Consider the following 25,982-nt stretch of genomic DNA (forward strand, 5'->3'; position numbering starts at 1 on the left):
TCAGGATCTAATGGTAGAAGTTCAGCACTTCTACTCCTGCGCATAGAATACCTGCAAAGAGAACAAGAAATAAACACATAGTAAAGTGCGCCTAAATTAACAATAGAACTAAAAGTGGTCTAATATTAAGTTAATCCCCGGCAACGGCGCCAAAAACTTGGTCCACTGCAAATATATATAAAAATAAGCGCGAATTCTACCAGCAAGTATACTGGGTTAGATCAAGTAATATAGTGATGAATAGAGTGTCGATCCCACGAGGATTAATTAAGTACTAAACCTATATTAGATTCTATTATTATCTAAGCAATCAAATTGAGAGAATTAACTAATTAACTACTAATCAACCTAAATCGTCACAAAGAGCAGAAAGAGAATTGTATGAAAATATATCAATTGAAAGTGGAAAAAACAGAATCCACCCTAGTTTCACTAATCAGATTGCCATCATGTTATATAAATTAATAGCTATGTGGTTATTCAAGTGAGTTTATCAAGCCTTTAAAATTAAAGTCTTAAACCCCTAATTAATCATTCAGCTCCCGCATCTCTAATTAATAGTGGACTCTAAATTATAATCATACACCTTCCAATGCTATGATTGTCTAATGCCTTAAATTAATTATCCCTAATGTCTTAGCGTATAACTAACTAGAAACATTGCATTAATCCCTGGATAATCTCTAATTAAACTAATTAACGCAGCTTCCGCATTTAACTAATTAGTCTAATCAAGAATTCCTAACAAACACTATATCAACTCCCGTATCAATAGTGTTTCTAACAATTATAACCAATTGAGAATTAAAATTGAAATTATAGGAATTGCAATCATGAATCATTAACACATCTATTAATCCTATAACATGGCGACAATCATCATATTAGCTACCTAGGGTTTCATCATATTCCCACAAGAGAAGCTTAGAACATCATGGAATTGAAAACACAATTACAATTCAAAGGAGTCATTGCAATAGAATTCATATTTAGCAGTAAACTCAAGATATTGAATCCTAAAACAAAAACCCAACAATTCCTTTAAGGATTTGTCTCTTCCACAATTCTTCGCTTCAAATCAATTGATCCAGGTGACGGCTCCAGAGAAGACTCTCTCAAAAAAACTCTCTAGGTTAAAAGAATGGTGAAAGATGGCTCCCCCCCAGGGTTTCCTATTCTTGTTATGAGGAGTATTTATATCCAAAACAAAAAAGATTTCCGAAAGATATAGGTTGGCTCCAAATTGCGCAAAACTCCTCAATATTGCTCGTAATTCCATCTAAGTCCTCAAAGACCTACAATATCAAATTACACATAATTAAGCACCAACTTCTTATAATTTCTATAAAATTAATAATAATTTAACATGAATTGCACAATAAAATATTAGTATAATATGCCCTTATCAACAAGCCCAAACCCAAAGACGCATATCTTGGATATATTAAGAAAATATTCTCGTGATGTGGATGGGAAAGATGCGATTTCTTAATCCATAAACTGAGAATATTATTATCTTAATTTGGTAATATATTTAATTTAGGTAGAAATATATTTAGAATTATAATTTACTTGTAATTTTAGTTCGATTTAAGAGTCTAAAGTTTCCAATTTTGGAGTAATTACTTGTTTTGTTTTAGATAGCTACATAGTAACGGCCTAGATTCTAATTTCCTATTTTATTTTCTTAGTTTTCTTAGGTTGATATATGATCCATCTTAATGTACTAGATGAGAGAACTAGATATTTCAGAAACAACTATTGATGAAAGATACTTTGAGTTTGCTATAACTCTTTGTTTTCAGCATATCATTAGGGTTTAGCCGTGTTCTGTTACCTTCCAGTCTAAATTCAAATTTAGGCGCGAGAAATCGTGATCCGCGCTGCGTCAATGAGGCGGAGGATTTTCAGCTCATATCTGTATCAACAAGCCCAAGCCCAATGAAGCATATCTTGGACATATTAAGGAAATATTCTCATAATGTGGATGGGGAAGATGAGATGTCTTGATCCATCGCTTGAGAATATTATTATCTTAATTACGTAATATATTTAATTTAGATAGAAATATATTTGCACTTAGCATTTACTTGTAATTTAAGTTCGAGTCAAGAGTCTAAAGTTTCCAATTTTGGAGTAATTACTTGTTTTGTTTTAGAAAGTTACATAGTAACGGCCTAAATTCTAATTTCCTATTTTTGTTTCCTAGTTTTCTTAGGCCGATATATGATCCATCTCAATGTATTAGAAGGGAGAACTAGATATTTCATAAACAACTATTGATGAAAGATACTTTGAGTTTGCTATAAATCTTTGTTTTAAGCATATCGTTAGGGTTTAGCCGTGTTCTGTTACCTTCCAGTCTAAATTCAAATTTAGGCGCGAGAAATCGTGATCCGCGCTGCGTCAATGATGCGGAGGATTTTCTGCTCATATCTGTATCTACAAGCCCTAGCCCAAATGTCACGACCCGAAATTTCGATAGAACTTTTCCTAAATTTCATCGAATCCATTATCACATAAAAACTTTTCACATAAAAATTTACTTCTCATAAATTTCCAAAGTATATAACCAATCCATCAACTCTTATAGGTATATACACTTTTCCGGAGATTTCTTTTTCGCTCTCGCATTAGTGATACAACTAACAAAATCTTCAGGTCGTAATATTCTAAAGTCCATTCTATTCAAAAATGATATCTATCAAATAACTAAGGTTCCTACCTAATCCTCCAAGCTGATCCTCGATATCAAAAAGTGGTTTCTCCGCGTAATCGGAAGCTTATCTGGAAATATGTATGCAGGGTGTGAGCTGCATCTCAGTGAGCACTAAATTCCAAAGCAAAATGAATAATAATAAGAGATGAATATATTTTAGACAACCAAATATTCCTAGAGATAGTAGTAGCATAACCAAGTCTATCAATTAATTCACCAACACGACATATTAGACAATACGTACAAATGATTACTAAGTTCTTTCATCAATAATCAATTGCCCTTATAACGATATAAAACTATTATTAGAATTAACATTTAACCCAACATCATCTTGCGTTCATAGCCTAACTAAATCAAATTAGCAACCACACGGCTTCAACATAATAATTCAGACAATCATAACAATCATCACATTTACAGCAATCCAACCAAACAAACAATATACAACACAACCAAATCAATATAGCCATAGGGTTGCATTCCCTCGCAACGGAGTTATGACGGTACCGTGACCCCGCACATCTCACTCATACCATTATCAACTTCCAATATCCACATCTCATAAGCGGGGGCCGTCTATTAACCTCCGACGGTAAGAGTTGACCTCAATTTGTATTCCGCCGGGTCTTAGCGGCCGATATGGCCCCTTTTTCTATTCTGCCGGGTCCAACGGCCGATCAGGCCCCTGTTTATATTCCGCCTGGTCCAGCGGCCGATCAGGCCCTATTTGTATTCCGCTGGGTCCAGCGGCCGATCTGGCCCATTTTGTAATCCGCCGGGTCCAGCGGTCCCATGGCTATAGTCAAACAACAATCACAAGCACAGTCAACTGCAGCCATGCCATCACACATCATAAGCCCACACCAAATCCTTATCCCCCAAATTATCACAGTTCTGTATACACAAACACAACCACAATCATTTTCCAATTGAATCACATTTTCATCATATTTTTCTTACGCAAGCTACATACTCAATCACCCTGCATATCCCAAATCAAGGTGAAACATAAAAAGCCATATTTCTTAGATCCTTTCCCACAACATTGCATGACCAATTCCTTAATCTAACTACCACTATATTCGTCTTAAATAATTTATATAATTATAACACATAATTTCACAAGGAAATAGAGTATTCATATAACATACTATAATTATATATATCATTTCACAATGGAATGAAGTACTCACAAAGACCCCCGAAAATAATAGCTCAATGGGTCGAGCTTTCCGGGTGTATAGTCTCAGTCTCCTCAGCCCCTATTAATTTTAAACATAAGGGTTAGATAATATATTAAATAAGAGTAAAAATATGCATCAATTTACCTCCCGTGCTATTTCATGGATGTAGCTAAAATATAAGATGTTTATAATTAACAAATGCTTCTTCCCTATCCCTTTCGGTTCCTGACTAACTCTCTAAATAGGAAACGATGCAAAATGTTATACACGTGTATTCCTCAAATTATATCAACTTAGGATTCGTTGCAATATATATCAAATGGATGACCAATTTGATCAGCCAAATTCAAGAAGAGTGCAAGGAATTCTAAGTACTTCTTTGGTTCCAAAATACAAATAAACAAGAGCTTATTCAATCAATCCATCACATGATATCATTATAATGCATGATAAATTCTCAAATCAGATCCCTTCTCTAATCCATAGTCAGCTCAAAGAGCAAAATATATGCATATATATACCTATGTACACACACTTGTCTACATCTATATATGTATATATAGATTTTCAGAAGGGCATAGCTATGTGTATTAGAAACCTCCTAACTCAACTAAGAAATTTGCCCCCTGCCTTACAACCGAATTATTCAGCTTATATAAGTGACCAACTCATTCCAAAACAACATGAGATTAACTCCAAATATGTCCAATTCAACCTATATCAGCTAGGAAAGCTAACTAAATTCCCATAAACTAACCTTTTGAAACTTGATCAGCTAAGATGGATGCAAGAAGAGCAACAAACTATGTACAACATAGTAAATATGAATGTTTAAATCATAGATAATCAACTTACTAATCAATACTCCAACTCTTCTTCTTCTCCAAGAATTTTCTCAACTCAGTTCAGTTCTCTCTCTCTCTCTCTCTCTCTCTCTCTCTCTCTCTCTTCTGGTTCATTTTCGTTTTCTCTCAGCTAGGGATAGAGCAAGGGAGGGTATGGCTTAAATAAGGAAGAAAAGAAGAAAAAAAAAGTGGTCAAAGATGGTCAAAGGCGGTGGGAAGAAAAGGGCTGCTGAAGAGGAGGCCACTTGGCCCATTCTACACTCATCTCTATCTGACTTCTCACTCTTTTTTTTTTTCATATAGATGAAGATCCAGCCACAAGTTGTGGTATATTATATACATTTAAAGATCCAGCCACAAATTATGGTATATTATATACATGTATGTTATGTAACAATGCATGTGCATATGGATATGTATATGTGTGCCTATATATGTGCATTTGGTAAAGACTGGTCTCACAACAGGGGAGAAGAGTGGATTTGTTGTGGCAAGTTCCACCATCAAGAAGACAACCCACTAATCAAATCATTATTTTATTTCCATTTCTTTTGGTTATTATTATTATCTCCAAACATTCTAAAGCACTTGCTGAAAAGAGAAATAGGCCTATACATAGTATACATTCTATATAAATATATATGTCTGAAAATACCACTTATAAAACAATTACGATTTACGTAATATAATGTGTATATATATATATATATGTTTCTATGTATATATGCGAAACTGTCGAGTTTCACAATCTCCCCCATTAATAAAAATTTCGTCCTCGAAATTTGTTTAGGTGTTACCAGAAAAGTTAGAGGATTAAGGGTTATAGTTTCCTCAGGTCCCCATATCTCCTCTGAACTGACTTTTCCAAGTCCCTTCATAGATCACCAAGCTTTTATTGAGCCATTATAATAAATCAGATGATCTGAGCCCAAATCTTGTAGAATATCCAAATCTCCACCTCAAAAATAACCATGATGAAGATGATCAAAAGTTTTTAGGGAGACAACCAACTTTTTATCTCGTAGACCAAATAAGCCGACCAGCATTAATGGCACCTCCTAATGTGGAATAGCTCTTGACGCTTCTAGCAGTCTCTTTCATAAAACTATATTCCTCTAAGATTCCCGAGTCTGAATATCGAAAACTCGGTCCAAAATCTAATCAATAGAATTCCTTCCTTGTCTCTGGGTTACACAAACTGAAATGATTCTAACGGCCTAGATTCTAATTTCCTATTTTTGTTTCCTAGTTTTCTTAGGCCGATATATGATCCATCTCAATGTATTAGAAGGGAGAACTAGATATTTCAGAAACAACTATTGATGAAAGATACTTTGAGTTTGCCATAACTCTTTGTTTTCAGCATATCGTTAGGGTCTAGCCGGGTTCTGTTACCTTCCAGTCTAAATTCAAATTTAGGCGCGTGAAGCATATCTTGGATATATTAAGGAAATATTCTCATAATGTGGATGTGGAAGATGAGATGTCTTGATCTATAGATTGAGAATATTATTATCTTAATTGCGTAATATATTTAATTTAGATAGAAATATATTTAGCCTTATATTGTAATTTTAGTTCGAGTCAAGAGTCCAAAGTTTCCAATTTTGGAGTAATTACTTGTTTTGTTTTAGAATGTTACATAGTAAGGGCATAGATTCTAATTTCCTATTTTAGTTTCTTAGTTTTCATAGGCCAATATATAGCCCATCCCAATGTACTGAAAGTGAGAACTAGATTCCTGAAAAACAGCTATTGATGAATGACACTTTGAGTTTGGTATAACTCTTTGTTTTCAGCAAATCGTTACGGTTTACCCGTGTTCTATTCCCTTCGAGCCTAAATTCAGATTTAGGCGCGAGAAATCACGATCCGCGCTGCGTCAATGAGGCGGAGGATTTTCAGCTTATATCTGTATCAACCAGCCCAAGCCCAAAGAAGCATATCTTGGATATATTAAGAAAATATTCTCTTAATGTGGATGGGGAAGATGAGATGTCTTGATCCATAGATTGAGAATATTATTATCTTAATTACGTAATATATTTAATTTAGATAGAAATATATTTAGACTTATAATTTACTTGTAATTTTAGTTCGAGTCAAGAGTCTAAAGTTTCAAATTTTGGAGTAATTACTTGTTTTGTTTTAGAAGGTTACATTGTAACGGCCTAGATTCTAGTTTTCTATTTTAGTTTCTTAGTTTTCTTAGGCCGATATATAATCCATCTCAATGTACTATAAGGGAGAACAAGATATTTAAGAAACAACTATTGATGAAAGATACTTTGAGTTTGCTATAACTCTTTGTTTTCAGCATATCGTTAGGGTTTAGCCATGTTCTGTTACCTTCCAGTCTAAATTCAAATTTAGGCGCGAGTAATCGTGATCCGCGCTGCGTCAATGAGGCGGAAGATTTTCAGCTCATATCTATATCAATAAGCCCTAGCCCAAAGAAGCATCTCTTTGATATATTAAGGAAATAATCTCTTGATGTGGATGGGGAAAATGATATATCTTGATCTATAGATTTAGAATATTATCATCTTAATTACGGAATATATTTAATTTAGATGGAAATATATTTAGAATTATAATTTCCTTGTAATTTTAGTTCAAGTCAAGACTCTAAAGTTTCCAATTTTGGAGTAATTACTTGTCTCGTTTTAGAATTTTACATAGCAAGGGCCTAGATTCTAATTTTTTATTTTAGTTTCCTAGTCTTCCTAGGCCGATATATGATCCATCTCAATGTACTAGAAGGGAGAACTAGATATTTCAGAAACAACAATTGATGAAAGATACTGGAATTGAGAACTAGATTCCTCTGAAACAGCTATTAATGATGATACTTTGAGTTTGTTATAACTCTTTGTTTTCAGGAAATCGTTAGGGTTTAGCCGTGTTCTATTCCCCTCGAATCTAAATTCAGATTTAGGTGCGAGAAATCGTGATCCGCGCGGAGGATTTTCAGCCCATATCTGTACCAACAAGCCCGAGCCCAAAGAAGCATATCTTGGATATATTAAGGAAATATTCTCGTGGTGTGGATGGGCAAGATGAGATGTCTTGATCCATAGACTGAGAATATTATTATCTTAATTTGGTAATATATTTAATTTAGATAGAAATATTTTTAGAATTATATATGACTAGCAATTTTAGTTCGAGTCAAGAGTCTAAAGTTTCCAATTCTGGAGTAATTACTTGTTTTGTTATAAAAAGTTACATAGTAACGGCCTAGATTCTAATTTCCTATTTTAGTTTCTTAGTTTTCTTAGGCCGATATATGATCCATCTCAATGTACTAGAAGGGAGAACTCGATATTTCAAAAACAACTATTGATGAAAGATAATTTGAGTTTGCAATAATACTTTGTTTTGACCATATCGTTAGAGTTTAGCCGTGCTCTGTTACCTTCCTGTCTAAATTCAATTAAGGCGCGAGAAATTGTGATCTGCGTTGCGTCAATGAGGTGGAGGGTTTTCAGCTCATATCTGTGTCAACAAGCCTAAGCCGAAAGAAGCATATCTTTGATATATTAAGGAAATATTCTCATAATGTGGATAGGGAAGATGTGATGTCTTGATCCATAGATTTAGAATATTATTATCTTAATTACGTAATATATTTAATTTAGATAGAAATATATTTAGAATTATAATTTACTTGTAATTTTAGTTCTAGTCAAGACTCTAAAGTTTCCAATGTTGGAGCAATTACTTGTTTTGTTTTAGAATGCTACATAGTAAGGGCCTAGATTTCAATTTCCTATTTTAGTTTCTTAGTTTTCATAGGCCAATATATAGTCCATCTCAATGTACAGGAAGTGAGAACTAGATTCCTCAGAAACAGCTATTGATGAATGATACTTTGAGTTTGCTATAACTCTTTGTTTTTAGCAGATCGTTAGGGTTTAGCCTTGTTCTATTCCCGTCAAGTCTAAATTCAGATTAAGGTGCGAGAAATCGTGATCCGCGCGGAGGATTTTCAGCCCATATCTGTATCAATAAGCCCAAGCCCAAGGAAGCATATCTTGGATATATTAAGGAAATATTCTCGAGATGTGGATGGGGAAGATGAGATGTCTTGATCCATAGACTGAGAATATTATTATCTTAATTAGGTAATATATTTAATTTAAATAGAAATATTTTTAGAATTATATATGACTAGCAATTTTAGTTCGAGTCAAGAGTCTAAATTTTCCAATTTTGGAGTAATTACTTGTTTTGTTTTAGGAAGTTACATTGTAACTGCCTAGATTCTAATTTCCAATTTTAGTTACTTAGTTTTCTTAAGCCTTTATATAGTCCATCTCAATGTACTAGAAAAGAGAACTAGATACATCAGACACAGCTATTGATGAATTATACTTTGACTTTGCTATAACTCTTTGTTTTCAGCATATCGTTAGGGTTTAGCCGTGTTCTATTCCCTTCGAGTCGAAATTCAGATTTAGGCGCGAGAAATCATGATCCGCGCTGCATCAACGACGCAGAGGATTTTCAGCTCATATATGTATCAACAAGGCCAAAACCAAAGATGCATATCTTGGATATATTAAGGAAATATTCTCGTGATGTGGATGGGGAAGATGCGATGTCTTGATCCATAAACTGAGCATATTATTATATTTATTTGGTAATATATTTAATTTAGATAGAAATATATTTGGAATTATAATTTACTTGTAATTTTAGTTCGAGTCAAGAGTCTAAAGTTTCCGATTTTGGAGTAATTACTTGTTTTGTATTAGAAAGTTACATAGTAACGGCCTAGATTCTAATTTCCTATTTTAGATTCTTAGTTTTCTTAGGCCGATATATGATCCATCCCAATGTACTAGAAGGGAGAACTAGATATTTCAGAAACAACTATTGATGAAAGATACTTTGAGTTTGCTATAACTCTTTGTTTTCAGTATATCATTAGGGTTTAGCCGTGTTCTGTTAGCTTCCAGTCTAAATTCAAATTTAGGCGCGAGAAAACGTGATATGCGCTTCGTCAATGAGGCGGAGGATTTTCAGCTCATATCTGTAGTAAAAAGCCCTAGCCCAAAGAAGCATATCTTGGATATATTAAGGAATTATTCACGTGATGTGGATTGGGGAGATGAGATGTCTTAATCCATAGATTGAGAATATTATTATCTTAATTACGGAATATATTTAATTTAGATAGAAATATATTTAGAATTATAATTTACTTGTAATTTTAGTTCGAGTCAAGATTCTAAAGTTTACAATTTTGGAGTAATTGCTTGTTTTGTTTCAGAATGTTACATGGTATGGGCCTAGATTCTAATTTCCTATTTTAGTTTCTTAGTTTTCTTAGGCCGATATATGAGCCATCTCAATGTACTAGAAGGGAGAACTAGATATTTCAGAAACAACTATTGATAAAAGATACTTTGAGTTTGCTATAACTCTTTGGTTTCAGCATATCGTTAGGGTTTAGCCGTGTTCTGTTACCTTCCAATCTAAACTCAAATTTAGGCGCGAGAAATCGTGATCCGCGCTGCGTCAATGAGGCGGAGGATTTTGTGCAGTTAGTGTTCACCAAACATGCATATATGCTCATATACATATCCATATGCACGTGCATGGTTACATAACATACATGTATATAATATACCATAAATTGTGGCTAAATCTTTAAATATATGTAATATACCACAACTTGTGGCTGAATCTTCATCTATATGAAAAAAAAACGAAAAATTGAGAAGTCAGATTGAGATGAGTGTAAAATGGGCCAAGTGGCCTCCTCTTCAGCAGCCCTTTCCTTTCCACCGCCTTTGACCATCTTTGACCACCTTCTTTTCCTTCTTTTCATCCTTATTTAAGCCATACCCTCCCTTGCTCTATCCCTAGCAGAAAAAAAAAACGAAAATGAACCAGAAGAGAGAGAGAGAGAGAACTGAACTGAGTTGAGAAATTCCAGGAGAAGAAGAAAAGGAAGAGGACTAAGTTGGAGCATTGATTTGTAAGTTGATTATCTATGATTTAAACATTCATATTCACTATATTAGGTATAGTTTGGTGATTCTTCTTGCAATTATCTTAGCTGTTCAAGGTTGAAAAGCTTGGTTGATGTATTCGGAGTTAGTTTTATTTTGTGTTAGGATGAGTTTGGTCACCCATACGAGCTGAATATTTCGGTGGTGAGGCAGGGAGCAAATTCTTGATTGAATTAGTAGGTTTCTAATATGAGCAGAAATGGATCGGATTAATAGAAATTTGTGTGCTCTTTAGCTAAGTTGACTTGCTGTAAATGAGAATAGAGTATGAATGAATCTGATTTGAAATTTATCATGCATTATAATGATATCATGTGATGGATTGATTGACTAAGGTCTTGTTTATTTGTACTTTGGAACCAAAGAAGTACTTAGAATTCCTTGCACTCTTCTTAAATTGGGCTGATCAAATTAGTCATCCATGTGATATAAATTGCAACGTATCCTAAGTTGATGTAAATTGAGGAATACATGTGCATATCATTTTGCATCGTTCCCTATTAAGAGAGTTAAGTAGAAATCGAAAGAGATAGGGAATGAACATCGTTAGTTATGAACATCTTACATTATAGCTATATCAATGAAGTAACACGGTGGTTAAACTGATGCAAATTTTTATTCTTATTCAGCATATTATCTAACCTTTGTGCTTGAACTGAATAGGGGCTGGGGAGACTGAGACCATACCTCCGGAAGGCTCGACTCATTAAGTGGTCATTTCAGGGATGTTTGTGAGTACTTTCTTTCATCGTAAAATGATAATAAATATATATATATATATATATGTATGGTTATAGAGGTGATGGTGGCTGAATTGATTGCGGAACATAGTTGATGTGTATGCTTAGTATGCTTGTGATGGTTGGACTATAGCCATGGGATCGCTGGACCCGGCGGATTATACAAGGAGCCTGATCGGCCGCCAAACCCGGCGGAATATAAATAGGGACTTGATCGGCCGCTGGACCCGGCGGAATACAAATAGGGACATGATCGGCCGCTGGACCCGGCGGAATACAAAAAGGGACATGATCGGCCGCTGGACCCGGCGGAATACAAACAGGGGCCTGATCGGCCGCTGGACCGGCGGAATATAAATGAAGGTCAACTCTTACCGCCAGAGGTTAATGAGCGGCCCCCGCTGAGGAGATGTGGGTGTTGGAAGTTGAGAATTGTGTGAGTGAGATGTGCGGGGTCACGGTACCGTCATAACTCTGTTGCGAGGAAATGCAACCCTATGGCTATATTACTGTTGTTTGGATTTGGTTGCCCTATGAGTTGTGTGAAAGGATGATCTTGGTATTGGATGCTATATCACGGTGCAATATGAATATATATATGTATGATTGATTGTCGTGAATTGTGATGTAACATATTAGCTCATTTTACTTTGGAATATGGTACTCACTGAGTTGCAGCTCACCCCCTGCATACATTTTTCCAGATGAGCTAGGAGCTAGACTAGCCGCACAGGAGGACTTTGGATAACGGGGATCAGCGCAAAAGATTTTGGCAAGTAGGCCCACCCATAGTATAGGTAGTAAGTGTTCGTAAATGTTACAATCCTATTACGACCTGAAACTTTTGTTAGTTGGTTTAGTGGTATGGTTGTGGCTGAACACACTATTGAGAGCATATATGTACATTGGAATTCGTTAACTCATTATATATTCATGTAGAGCATGCCGAGTTAGTTTAAAGGTTGGATGTGTTGTAGAAGTATGCTATATATATAGATGAAAGCTTTTCGTTCAGTCTGTGTTACAAGATGGTTGCAACTGAGTAATCTTTGAGAGTTTTATGCATATATCTGAATTAGTTAGGTGGTTATATGTTTATATCGAGCTTGCTGGGTTGGTTCAATGTGTTGGGAGTTAGGAAAACGGATTATACATATATGAGTTGTGTATATGATAATGGATATTAAGGAATAGAGGGGAAACTCTGCTATAAGTTTCGGGTCGTGACATTTTTGGTATCAGAGCCTAGGTTATAGGATTTTGTAGACGTAGTGCGCCTGATCCCCGTTCTTTTTGACTACTTGCGGCCCCAAGACGGGATGTATCTCATAATTGTGTTTGTTAAATGCTTGATTAACTCTTGTCTTGCTTAGGAAATCAGCAATGGGACCCAAACGTGCGAGGCGGGGTCGACATAGGTACCGCACAACCGAGAACCTAGCTGATCAGAATATACCTGAGCCTATGACAGAAGATGAAGTGTCTCAAGCTCCTCAAGAGGCTGCTAAGGTTCCCAGGGATCAAGATCCACCAATCCACCAAACATTAGCAGCGATGACTCATCTAGTTGAGCGGCAAGCACAGCTAATCTAGCAACAAACGGCTTTCTTCCAGAGGCAAGCAGCACAGCCGAGTGCATCCACATCTCACATGGAGTCACAATTGACGCCGTATGAAAGGTTCAGGAAATATGGTCCACCTAGTTTTTCGGGAAGTGCTGATCCTATAGAAGCGGAGAACTGGATAGCTGGAATGGAAAGAAGTTTTTCAATCATGGAGGTTTCAGACACCCAACGTGTGGCACTTGCAACATTTATGCTAGAAGGGGATGCTCAGTACTGGTGGGAGGCTACTCAGAGACGACTGGACCCGAACTCCTCACACGTTATCACTTGGGCTGAGTTTACGCAAGCATTTTATAACAAGTACTTTCCAGCCTCGTTTCGGCGCTCCAAGGAGCGAGAATTTTTGAATTTGAAGCAAGGGGACCTCAGCATAGCTGAATATGAAGTAAAATTCACCAAGTTGTCACGTTTTGCCTCGACATTGGTAAGTGATGAAGCTTCTAAATGCAGTAGGTTCTTGGATGGATTGAACCTCAATATTAGGTCGCGCGTTTCCGTTCTGGAGATCCCATTATTTGCAGACCTGTATAATAAAGCCATTATCGCTGAGGAGGACTTACGAAAGGAAGTTCTTCAGAGGGAACAAAGTAGAACCCAGCCTAGTAGTTTAATGGTAGAGGGTTCCTCCCGACACCTAAAAAGAGGCGGGTTCATTCAAGGCTTCAATAGAGGGAAATCAACTTATCAGCAGTTTCCGCATTGGTCTCATGAAGATAAGGGCATGAGGAGTCAAAGTGGTGGAAGTTATGGTGGGACTAACCTCCCGAGGCATCAAAATTGTCAAAATTGTGGTCGATTTCATTCTGGCGTTTGTCAAGTGCAGTCCGGGAGTTGTTTTCATTGTGGACGTCGTGATCACTTAAGAAACAATTGCCCACAATTAAGGGGTGAAGCGGTTACTTGTTTTAGATGTGGCATGAAGGGACATGTACAAAGGAATTGTAGGCAGCCTATAGTAGCAGCGTCTAGCAGCGCTAGTGTGGGCAATAGGCCATCGGCGATGAGAGGCCGTGGGCAGATGAGTAGCAATAAGAGTGTTCAAAGCCGAGGGGGCGGATCGATGGTGAGCTCAGCAGGCCAGGCAAATAGACCAATGACGCAGGGTAGAGTATTCACCTTAACGAAGCGGGATGCAGACGCTACTCCTACTGTTGTGACGGGTACGTTAAATCTCTTTAATAAACCTGCTCATGTACTTATAGACCCAGGGTCCACTCATTCATATATCTCATTGTCATATGCCATGCATTCTAATAGACCACGAGAGATATTAGATAGTCGTATGTCCATAGCTACACCGACGGGGGAGAGCGTAGTGGTTGGGGAAGTGTATCGCGGTTGTAGGCTACACTTAGGGGATAAGGAGATGCTAGTAGATTTAATACCCTTAAGCATTTGGGATTTTGATGTTATCCTCGGGATGGATTAGCTTGCTTCCCATCATGCTTCGGTGGAGTGTTACAAGAAGGAGGTTATCTTTAGAATACCAAATGAGCCTGAATTTAAGTTTCATGGAGATCAGTTGGGTGCTCCATTCAATGTTATATCATTTCTCGAGGCGACGAAACTTTTGAAAAGGGGGTGTGAAGGATATTTGGCACATGTGGTTGCTACCGAGGTCAACTCACCAAAACTTAGTGAAATTTAAGTAGTCTACGAGTTTCCAGAGATTTTTCTTGATAATTTACCCGATCTTCCCCCTGATAGAGAGATTGAGTTTACTATCGAGCTAGAGCCCGGTACTGCGCCGATTTCCCGTGCATCGTATCGTATGGCCCCGTCAGAACTCAAGGAATTGAAAATTCAGCTGCAAGAATTATTAGAAAAGGGATTTATCAGGCCTAGTGTATCTCCTTGGGGTGCTCCCGTTTTGTTTGTGAAGAAGAAGGATGGCTCACTCAGATTGTGTATAGATTACCGACAGCTGAATCGGGTAACGGTGCGCAATAAATATCCTTTACCTAGGATAGATGACTTGTTTGATCAGCTCCGAGGTGTTACCGTCTTCTCGAAGATCGATCTTAGATCGGGATGCCACCAGCTGAAGATCAAGGACTCTGATGTGCCCAAGATTGCGTTTCGCACTCGGTATGGACATTATGAATTCCTTGTGATGCCTTTCGGGTTAACAAATGCTCCAGCAGCTTTTATGGATTTAATGAATAGAGTCTTCCAGCCATATCTTGATCAGTTTGTGGTGGTTTTCATCGATGATATATTGGTATACTCGAGGAACCGGAATGAGCATGAAGAACATCTTCGTGTAGTGTTGCAGATTTTGAGAGAAAGAAAACTTTATGCTAAGTTTAGCAAATGTGAGTTTTGGTTAGACCGAGTGGGATTCCTCGGGCATGTGATTTCAGGTGATGGTGTATCAGTGGATCCCACGAAGATTGAAGCTATTTTGAATTGGAATCGCCCTACAAGTGTAACAGAGGTGAGGAGTTTCCTAGGATTAGCTGGTTATTATCGAAGATTTGTGGAAGGATTCTCCCTTATTGCTGCTCCCCTGACTCGGTTAACGCGGAAGAGTGTGAAGTTTGAATGGACAGATGAGTGTGAGCAAAGTTTCCATGAGTTGAAGAAGAGATTGACCACTGCCCCAGTGCTGGTTATTCCGTCCACTGATGAGGGGTTTGTGATATATAGTGATGCATCCCATCAAGGCTTAGGCTGCGTATTAATGCAAAATGGCAGAGTGGTGCCTTATGCATCTTGGCAACTAAGGAATCATGAGAAGAATTACCCGACACATGATCTTGAATTGGCAGCTGTGGTATTCATTCTCAAACTTTGGAGACATTACCTGTATGGAGCAAGATGTGAGATTTATACAGACCACAAGAGTTTGAAATATTTGTTCACTCAGAAAGAACTCAACTTAAGACAAAGGAGATGGATGGAATTAATTAAAGATTATGATTGCACGATCAACTATCATCCAGGGAAGGCAAATGTCGTGGCGGATGCACTGAGTAGGAAATCCTCAGCAAGATTAGCAGGTATGTGGAGTATTCATGACACACTTATCAATGAGTTTAGATCACTGGAAGTTAAACTAGAGATGATCGGTTTAGGAGCATTGATGGCTATTTATGATATGAAACCAGTGCGAGTTGATCGAATTCGAGAAGCGCAACAAGTAGATCCATTTTTAGTAGAGATGAAAAACAAGATTAAGGAAGGTAGAGTAAAGGAAGGCAAGAAGTTTGAATTTCTTTTGAAAGAGGATGACACACTTATGTTTGGGAGTCGAATTTGTGTACCTGACGATGCTGAGTTGAAGAGAGAGATCCTTGCACAAGCCCATAGCTCACCTTATGCGATGCACCCGGGAAGCACCAAGATGTATTATAATTTGAAGAGAAGTTATTGGTGGTATAACATGAAAAAGGAGATAGCTGAATATGTTGCTAAGTGTCTAGTATGTCAGCAGGTTAAGGCAGAACATCAGCACCCATCTGGGTTATTACAACCTCTTCCGGTGCCTGAATGGAAATGGGAAAAGATGTCACGACCCGAAATTACAGTAAGATTCTTGCTATATTTCATCGAATCCATTATCATGTAATAACTGTTCACATAAAAACCTGATTCCCAATAAATTTCCAAAGTATATAACCAATCCATTAACTCTAATATGTATACATTCTTTTCCGGAAATTTCTTTTTCGCTCTCACATCAATGATACAACTAAACAAAATCATACCACTACTACAAATGCTCTCGCATATATATTTATATAAGTACGATTCTAGCAAAATTACATTGCTAAACCAACTAGACAAAAATTTCAGGTCGTGACATTCTCAAGTCCATTCTATACAAAAAGGATATCTATCAAATAGCTAAGGATTCCTAGCTAGTCCTCCAAGCTGATCCCCGATATCAAAAAGTGGTTCCTCCGTACAATCGGAAGCTTATCTGGAAAAATGTATGCAGGGTGTGAGCTGCATCTCAGTGAGCACTAAATTCCAAAGCAAAATGAATAATATTAAGTGATAAATATATTTTAGACAATCAAATATTCATATAGACAGTAGTAGCATAAGCAAATATTCACCCACACGACATATTAGACAATACATATAAATGATTACTAAGTTCATTCATCAACAATCAATTACCCTTATAACCATATAAACTATTATTAGAATTAACCATTAGCTAACATCATTTGCACTCATAACCTAACTAAATCAAATTAGCAAACAACACGGCTTCCATACAATAATTCAGACAATCATATTAATCATCACATTTACAGCAATCCAACCAAACAAACAATATACAACACAACCAAATCAATATAGCCATAGGGTTGCATTTCCTCGCAACAGAGTTGCTACGGTACCGTGACCCCGCACTTCTCGCACATATTATTCTCAACTCCCAATATCCATATCTCATAAGCGAGGGCCGCCTATTAACCTCTAGCGGTAAGAGTTGACCTCAATTTGTATTCCGCCGGGTATTAGCGGCCGATCAAGTCCCATTTTCTATTCCGCCGGGTCCAGCGGCCGATCAGGCCCCTGTTTATATTCCGCCGGGTCCAGCGGCCGATCATGCCCCAATTTATATTCTGCCGGGTCCAGCGGCCGATCAGGCCCTATTTGTATTCCGCTGGGTCCAGCGGCCGATCTGGCCCATTTTGTAATCCGTCGGGCCCAGCGGTCCCATGGCTATAGTCAAACAACAATCACAAGCACAGTCAACTGCAGCCATGCCATCACACATCATAAGCCCACATCAAATCGTTATTCCCAAATTATCACAGTTCCGTATACACAAACACAACCACAATCATTTTCCAATTGACTCACATTATCATCATAATTTTCTTACGCAAGCCACATACTCAATCACACTGCATATCCCAAATCAAGGTGAAACATAAAAGGCCATATTTCTCATATCCTTTCCCACAACATTGCAAGACCGATTCTTTAATCTAACTACCACTATATTCGTCTTAAATAATTTATATAATTATAACACATAATATCACAAGGAAATAGAGTATTCATATAACATACTATAATTATATATATCATTTCACAATGGAATGAAGTACTCACCGAATAACCAAAAATATTTCTCCAAACTTGACCTTGAGGGTGCACAATCAATGTCCTCAACTCCTATCAATCATGAGTATAGCCTGAAAAACAAGTTATGCCTAACAATCATTTTCTGCACTAATTCTCATACTAAATCGCCTTGCAATGGCCTTGGAGGATCAACGAAACTAAGATATAAACACAACAATAGCACTAGTAATCCAACACTCAATATAAGACAACAACAAAATTCTTATTATTAGATTCTTACTCTAGGCAATTTATGAAGATTATAATTCGTCATAACGTTTGTATATATGAAGGTAACAATTCAATTCACTAAATCAGCCCACATATCTTAAATATCCAAAGAAAATAATCTCATCATACTTAAAAATAAATATCAAAATCAAACTAGCTCAGATAACGGCACTTAGATCAATGAAAAGAATTAATTATAGGTCTCCTACTTGACATCTTTCTTTTTATTATCACTAATGAGACAAGTTCCTATAAATTCCCATACGTGAATACTAATAAGGTTATAAGCACAAGAATAGTGTAAATAATCATATTCCTTTACCAATAATTCGTTCATAATAATAAGGTACCGAACAGCACCCTTTTGGCCTCAACAAGAAATAACTCGCCAGTTCACTCTAATAGCTAACTATTCAATTCTCCCAAGTTGTGCAATGCAAATGTAAATTTCAACAAGCAGACGTAAGCCCGTGCTTATTTACTAACAAATTCAAAGCATAAACAACTTAATCAACCAGAATAGTATTCAAAGAAATCCTAGCAAAATTACCACAATTATCCAAGAATTACTCGGGGATCAAGCTTCAACTTAAGTCTACAGGATCTCCTAACCTAGGCTCTGATACCAAAATTGTCACGACCCGAAATTACAGTAAGATTTTTGCTATATTTCATCGAATCCATTATCATATAATAACTGTTCACATAAAAACCTGATTCCCAATAAATTTCCAAAGTATATAACCAATCCATTAACTCTAATATGTATACATTCTTTTCCGGAAATTTCTTTTTCGCTCTCACATCACTGATACAACTAAACAAAATCATACCACTACTACAAATGCTCTCGCATATATATTTATATAAGTACGATTCTAGCAAAACTACATTGCTAAACCAACTAGACAAAAATTTCAAGTCGTGACATTCTCAAGTCCATTCTATACAAAAAGGATATCTATCAAATAGGTAAGGATTCCTACCTAGTCCTCCAAGCTGATCCCCGATATCAAAAAGTGGTTCCTCCGTGCAATCAGAAGCTTATCTGAAAAAATGTATGCAGGGTGTGAGCTGCATCTCAGTGAGCACTAAATTCCAAAGCAAAATGAATAATATTAAGTGATAAATATATTTTAGACAATCAAATATTCATATAGACAGTAGTAGCATAAGCAAATATTCACCCACACGACATATTAGACAATACATATAAATGATTACTAAGTTCATTCATCAACAATCAATTACCCTTATAACCATATAAACTATTATTAGAATTAACCATTAGCCAACATCATTTGCACTCATAACCTAACTAAATCAAATTAGCAAACAACACGGCTTCCATACAATAATTCAGACAATCATATTAATCATCACATTTACAGCAATCCAACCAAACAAACAATATACAATACAACCAAATCAATATAGCCATAGGGTTGCATTTCCTCGCAACAGAGTTGCTACGGTACCGTGACCCCGCACTTCTCGCACATATCATTCTCAACTCCCAATATCCATATCTCATAAGTGGGGTCCGCCTATTAACCTCTGGCGGTAAGAGTTGACCTCAATTTGTATTCCGCCGGGTCTTAGCGGCCGATCAAGTCCCTTTTTCTATTCCGCCGGGTCCAGCGGCCGATCAGGCCCCTGTTTATATTCCGCCGGGTCCAGCAGCCGATCATGCCCCTTTTTATATTCCGCCGGGTCCAGCGGCCGATCAGGCCCTATTTGTATTCCGCTGGGTCCAGCGGCCGACCTGACCCATTTTGTAATCCGCCGGGCCCAGCGGTCCCATGGCTATAGTCAAACAACAATCACAAGCACAGTCAACTGCAACCATGCCATCACACATCATAAGCCCACATCAAATCGTTATTCCCAAATTATCACAGTTCCGTATACACAAACACAACCACAATCATTTTCCAATTGACTCACATTATCATCATAATTTTCTTACGCAAGCCACATACTCAATCACACTACAAATCCCAAATCAAGGTGAAACATAAAAGGCCATATTTCTCATATCCTTTCCCACAACATTGCAAGACCGATTCTTTAATCTAACTACCACTATATTCGTCTTAAATAATTTATATAATTATAACACATAATGTCACAAGGAAATAGAGTATTCATATAACATACTATAATTATATATATTATTTCACAATGGAATGAAGTACTCACCGAATAACCAAAAATATTTCTCCAAACCTGACCTTGAGGGTGCACAATCAATGTCCTCAACTCCTATCAATCATGAGTATAGCCTGAAAAACAAGTTATGCCTAACAATCATTTTCTGCACTAATTCTCATACTAAATCGCCTTGCAATGGCCTTGGAGGATCAACGAAACTAAGATATAAACACAACAATAGCACTAGTAATCCAACACTCAATATAAGACAACAACAAAATTCTTATTATTAGATTCTTACTCTAGGCAATTTATGAAGATTATAATTCGTCATAACGTTTGTATATATGAAGGTAACAATTCAATTCACTAAATCAGTCCACATATCTTAAATATCCAAAGAAAATAATCTCATCATACTTAAAAATAAATATCAAAATCAAACTAGCTCAGATAACGGCACTTAGATCAATGAAAAGAATTAATTATAGGTCTCCTACTTGACATCTTTCTTTTTATTATCACTAATGAGACAAGTTCCTATAAATTCCCATACGTGAATACTAATAAGGTTATAAGCACAAGAATAGTGTAAATAATCATATTCCTTTACCAATAATTCGTTCATAATAATAAGATACCGATTAGCACCCTTTTGGCCTCAACAAGAAATAACTCGCCAGTTCACTCTAATAGCTAACTATTCAATTCTCCCAAGTTTTTCTAATGAAATTACATATACTTTTGTTTTGAATTCCACTTTAATTTCCTCAATTTAGCAATTCAATTGTACCACACTCTTCAATTCACCGAGGAAAAGACACAATTGAATAAAATGGTGTCTCAAAACTCTAAACTCAATAATCTATGTCGAAAGCATCAATACTCTCATCTAATCTAATTCCTTCAACTCAAGACAAATTAACTAGAGCTAAATCCATAGATATATCTATCTTTTACCCAACCAATTACGTCAATTACGGCTTTCAAATAAAATTTAACATATAAACTTAATCTTCCATTTGCCTCTATAAAGCATAATAATTTCATTTAGTCTAACTTCTTCCTCAAGACAAATTAAACTAAGCCAAACATATAGATACATCCATCTTTCATCCAAATCAACATATCAAGATAAGATAATTAAACATAAAATCAATACACGAATTAGATTCTCCATTAATCCCTATAAACTTAAGTAAATTCATCCACTCTAACTGCTTCAACTCAAAGCGAAACTGAATTCAATCGAATAAGAAAGTAAGAGACTTAGACTCCACTTAATTCGGTAAATACTTATGCTAAGATTATAGAATACCAACTTACTAACCGATCCCGAAGCTCGACCTTCTCCTCCTTCGTTTCTTCTCTTGTTCTCTCTCTCTCTCTCTCTCACCCTCTGTTTTCCCCTGTTTCCTACTTCGAACCCAACCCAGGAAAAGAAAGCAGAGAAACGCAGGAAAGAAGAAAGAAGGAAAAGCAATTGAAATTGAAAATGTAATGGCGGTGGAAATGGAGTGTGCTGGGAAAGAAGAGAAGAAAGGTTGGCCCACGTGGGGTCCATGGCACCACACCTTTTTCTTTTTTTTTCTTTTTTTTTAATAACCACAAAAGTACATTACGTGTATGATATATATAGATATATATACACACACATATATACATATGTTTGAAAATGAAATCTCACGGTACCACCACATAAAAGTACCTTCCATGTATAATATATATATATATATATATATATATCTATGCATATGTTTGAAAATAAAGTCTAACGGGTCTCACAAAAGATCACCATGGATTTTGTCTCGGGACTTCCACGAACACGAAGAGGGCATGATTTTATATGGGTGATAGTTGATAGGCTGACTAAATCCGCTCACTTCCTACCAGCTAAAACGACATTTGGTGCAGATCAGTTGGCATAATTGTTCATTAAGGAGATTGTGAGGTTGCACGGTTTGCCGGCATCCATAGTATCAGATAGAGGTTCTTATTTTACTTCCAAGTACTGAAATAGTTTTGTTACGGCTCTGGGCACGAAGCTGAATTTGACCACTGCTTTTCATCCCGAATCAGATGGGCAAAGCGAAAGGACCATTCAAACATTGGAGGATATGTTAAGAGCGTGTATTATAGAATTTCAAGGCAGCTGGGATGACTACCTTCCTCTAATAGAATTTACCTATAATAACAGTTACTAATCTAGTATTGGAATGGCCCCTTACGAGTCGCTTTATGGTCGGGCTTGTCGAACACCTTTGTGTTGGAATGAAGTTGGAGAGAGGCAATTAACTGGACCGGAAATAGTCGACTTAACAGCTGAAAAGGTCAAGGTTATCAGGGAGAGATTAAAGACCACTCAAGGGCGACAAAAGAATTATGCGGATAAACGAAGAAAGGACCTCGAGTTTCAGCAAGGGGATCGAGTTTTCTTAAAAGTATCACCATGGAAGGGTATTATGAGATTTGGCAAGAAAGGAAAGCTTAGTCCCAGATATATCGGGCCATACGAGATTTTGGAGCGCATTGGGAAGGTGGCATATCGGTTGGCTCTACCCCCTGAACTGTCTCGTATTCATAACGTGTTTCATGTGTCAATGTTGCGTAAGTATATACCGGACCCATCTCATGTTCTGAGTTAGTAACCGGTGGAGTTAAATGAGGACTTGACATATGATGAAGAGCCAATGGAGATCTTACATAGGAAAGAGCAGGTCCTTCGAACCAAGAGAATTCGGTTAGTAAAGGTGTTGTGGAAGAGTCATTCGATAGAAAAAGCCACTTGGGAACCCGAGGATTCTATGAGAGTCAATTATCCATACCTTTTTCCCGATATCAGGTAAACAATTTCGGGGACGAAATTTTCATTAGTGGGGGAGATTGTGAGGCTAGTGTTCACCAAACATGCATATATGCTCATATACATATCCATATGCACATGCATGGTAACATAACATACATGTATATAATATACCATAAATCGTGGTTGAATCTTTAAATATATGTAATATACCACAACTTGTGGCTGAATCTTCATCTATATGAAAATAAAAAAAACGAAAAAGTGAGAAGTCAGATTGAGATGAGTGTAAAATCGGGCGAGGATCTTTGGGGGCCTAATCGACGGTCCAACCGTGCGACGTACCCTTACTCGGAACCCCTATCTAACTTGTGTTTCCTAATATCGGTTGTGGGACGCGACCCATCGGTACCTAAAGCTAGTATGATATGCAATGTATGTGCGAGAAATAAAAGTGCGTAAAGTAGATAAGCAAGAAATTGCGAAAAGCGATAAATAAACAAGCAGACAAAGCAAGCGGGAACGAGCCCGAACCCTCTAAGTTTCCCCAGTGGAGTCGCCAAGCTGTGCGCACCCGAATTTCGTCTCGTCGGGGCACGCATGCGCGCGCCTAAATGCAACGCGGCTTGGGAGTGTCCACCTTCCCGGGGACGCGCGACGGACGCACGTGAGAAGGAGTCGCCACTACCTGTTTACGACCCGAAGGTCGAGGGCCGGTGAGTCGCCCGGATCTAGGGCTATGGATACACCTAGTATGCTAAGGCAATGGTCTTGTACGGAACCGAAAATTCCGAATTCGGGGGTTCTATTACGTGTGGGCCTATATCCCACACGCCCTTTCGGTACTCTAGCTTGCTAGGCTTGCCATTTTATTTATTTACCGCATGATTTAGGATTGCACTCGACTCGCACATTTGGACACCGTAAATTCGAAAAGACACTTGAACTGTCCACTCTCCGACCGGGATTATTACATGAATAAATATACATCATAAACCCTTATATTATTCTCTCAAATAAATAAAAGACAAACTACAATGACTAAATCTCGTCGGTTCGCATTCGGCCATTATTTCACTCATGCTCACCGTATGGTTTTGGGAAAGACCGAAAATTAAATTAAATGCGCACTCGGTGTATGGGGGCATTGGACCCCGTGATCGACGGTTATGGGTGTTGGACCCAGTGTGAATCGAGTTCTAAAGGATCGGGCTCGATCCGCATAACAAACAAGTGCAAAAATGTAACAGGCAAGCTCAAATAAACAAACAAAGGGGTTTCTTATTATCGCCGAATTTACGTGAATTAACTGATTATTAACCAGGATATATTAGCATACAAATCCTACCTTAAAACAAACAAAGGGATGATGGATAGGGTATGTAGCATTCGGCATTATTTTAACGGACCCGACAGACATGATATTTGCAGTCAAATCTTGAATGTGTGGGTTATTTTTAAATTATTTTGTATCATGACAATATGGCTTTTACAGATTAAGAGTATTTTTACTTAAAACCCAAAACCTAACCCTCTCCTTGACTATTTACCCATGTTTGATTAAGCCGAGTTTGAGATTAATTTGTTTTCTCATGTTTTGACCAATTCTATGCACAAACCTACGCTAAGATTACGGCAGGACAAGAACCGGTAGTCATGCCCTTGAATCGATAAATATGTGTGTGTATGAAAATCAAGATTACGTTGCACGTATCTCGGTGCTTTTGAAATTGTGAATTTGAAAAGGGCATGGCTAACAGTTCTTGAACTGTCGACGTGATTACAAATTGTTAATTGGTTCATACAATTTATTTGAAGAAGTCAAGTGATTTAATTTAGCCAAATTTAACGTCCTAATTATCCCGTGTGTAGAATTTTAGGTTAATTAAAAAAAAATTGCCGAATGCTTTAATCTACGGATTTCGAGTCGTCGGAAATATCCATTAATTGACCGCCCGATAAACTCTAATTTCCAACCGTCTTGAAATTTAAAATTTTGATTTTACGTCGAGTTTGCATGATTAAACCGATTCATATGAGGTTTCGATTAAAATGAAAAAAAAAAGCGTTTAAACACGGATTAATAGCACATTATCACGTCAAACACGATAAACAAACATATTCTACATAATCGGTGCCGCCATGATCACGATAAGCACATAAAAACATACGCAAACATAATATTTAATGGAACCGATAAAACGGCTCCGACTCATGGAAGCGAGAAAACATAAAAAAACACACATTGTCATGTTATATACATATAATTACTAAACAAAAAAAATATTTGAGCGGTCCACACGCGTCGGGAATCCAAGTAGGAAAGGATTAGGTATCTTTAGAAAATGTCCAGGGACTGAATTGAATACTTTTAAAAGAACAAGGACTGATTTGAAAATTCGGAAAAATTCAGTGGACTGATTTGAAAATTCTAGAAAATTTTAGGACTATGTAAAAATTACTGAAAATGTCCCAGAATTTTTTTTGAAACGAATTTGAAAGTTTGGGCAGATGTGGAAAGCGAAAAATGCTCCAGGGACTAAATTGAAATATCATGAAAAATT

Source organism: Punica granatum, chromosome 1, assembly GCF_007655135.1.
Source record: "Punica granatum isolate Tunisia-2019 chromosome 1, ASM765513v2, whole genome shotgun sequence".
Classification (NCBI taxonomy): Eukaryota; Viridiplantae; Streptophyta; class Magnoliopsida; order Myrtales; family Lythraceae; genus Punica; species Punica granatum.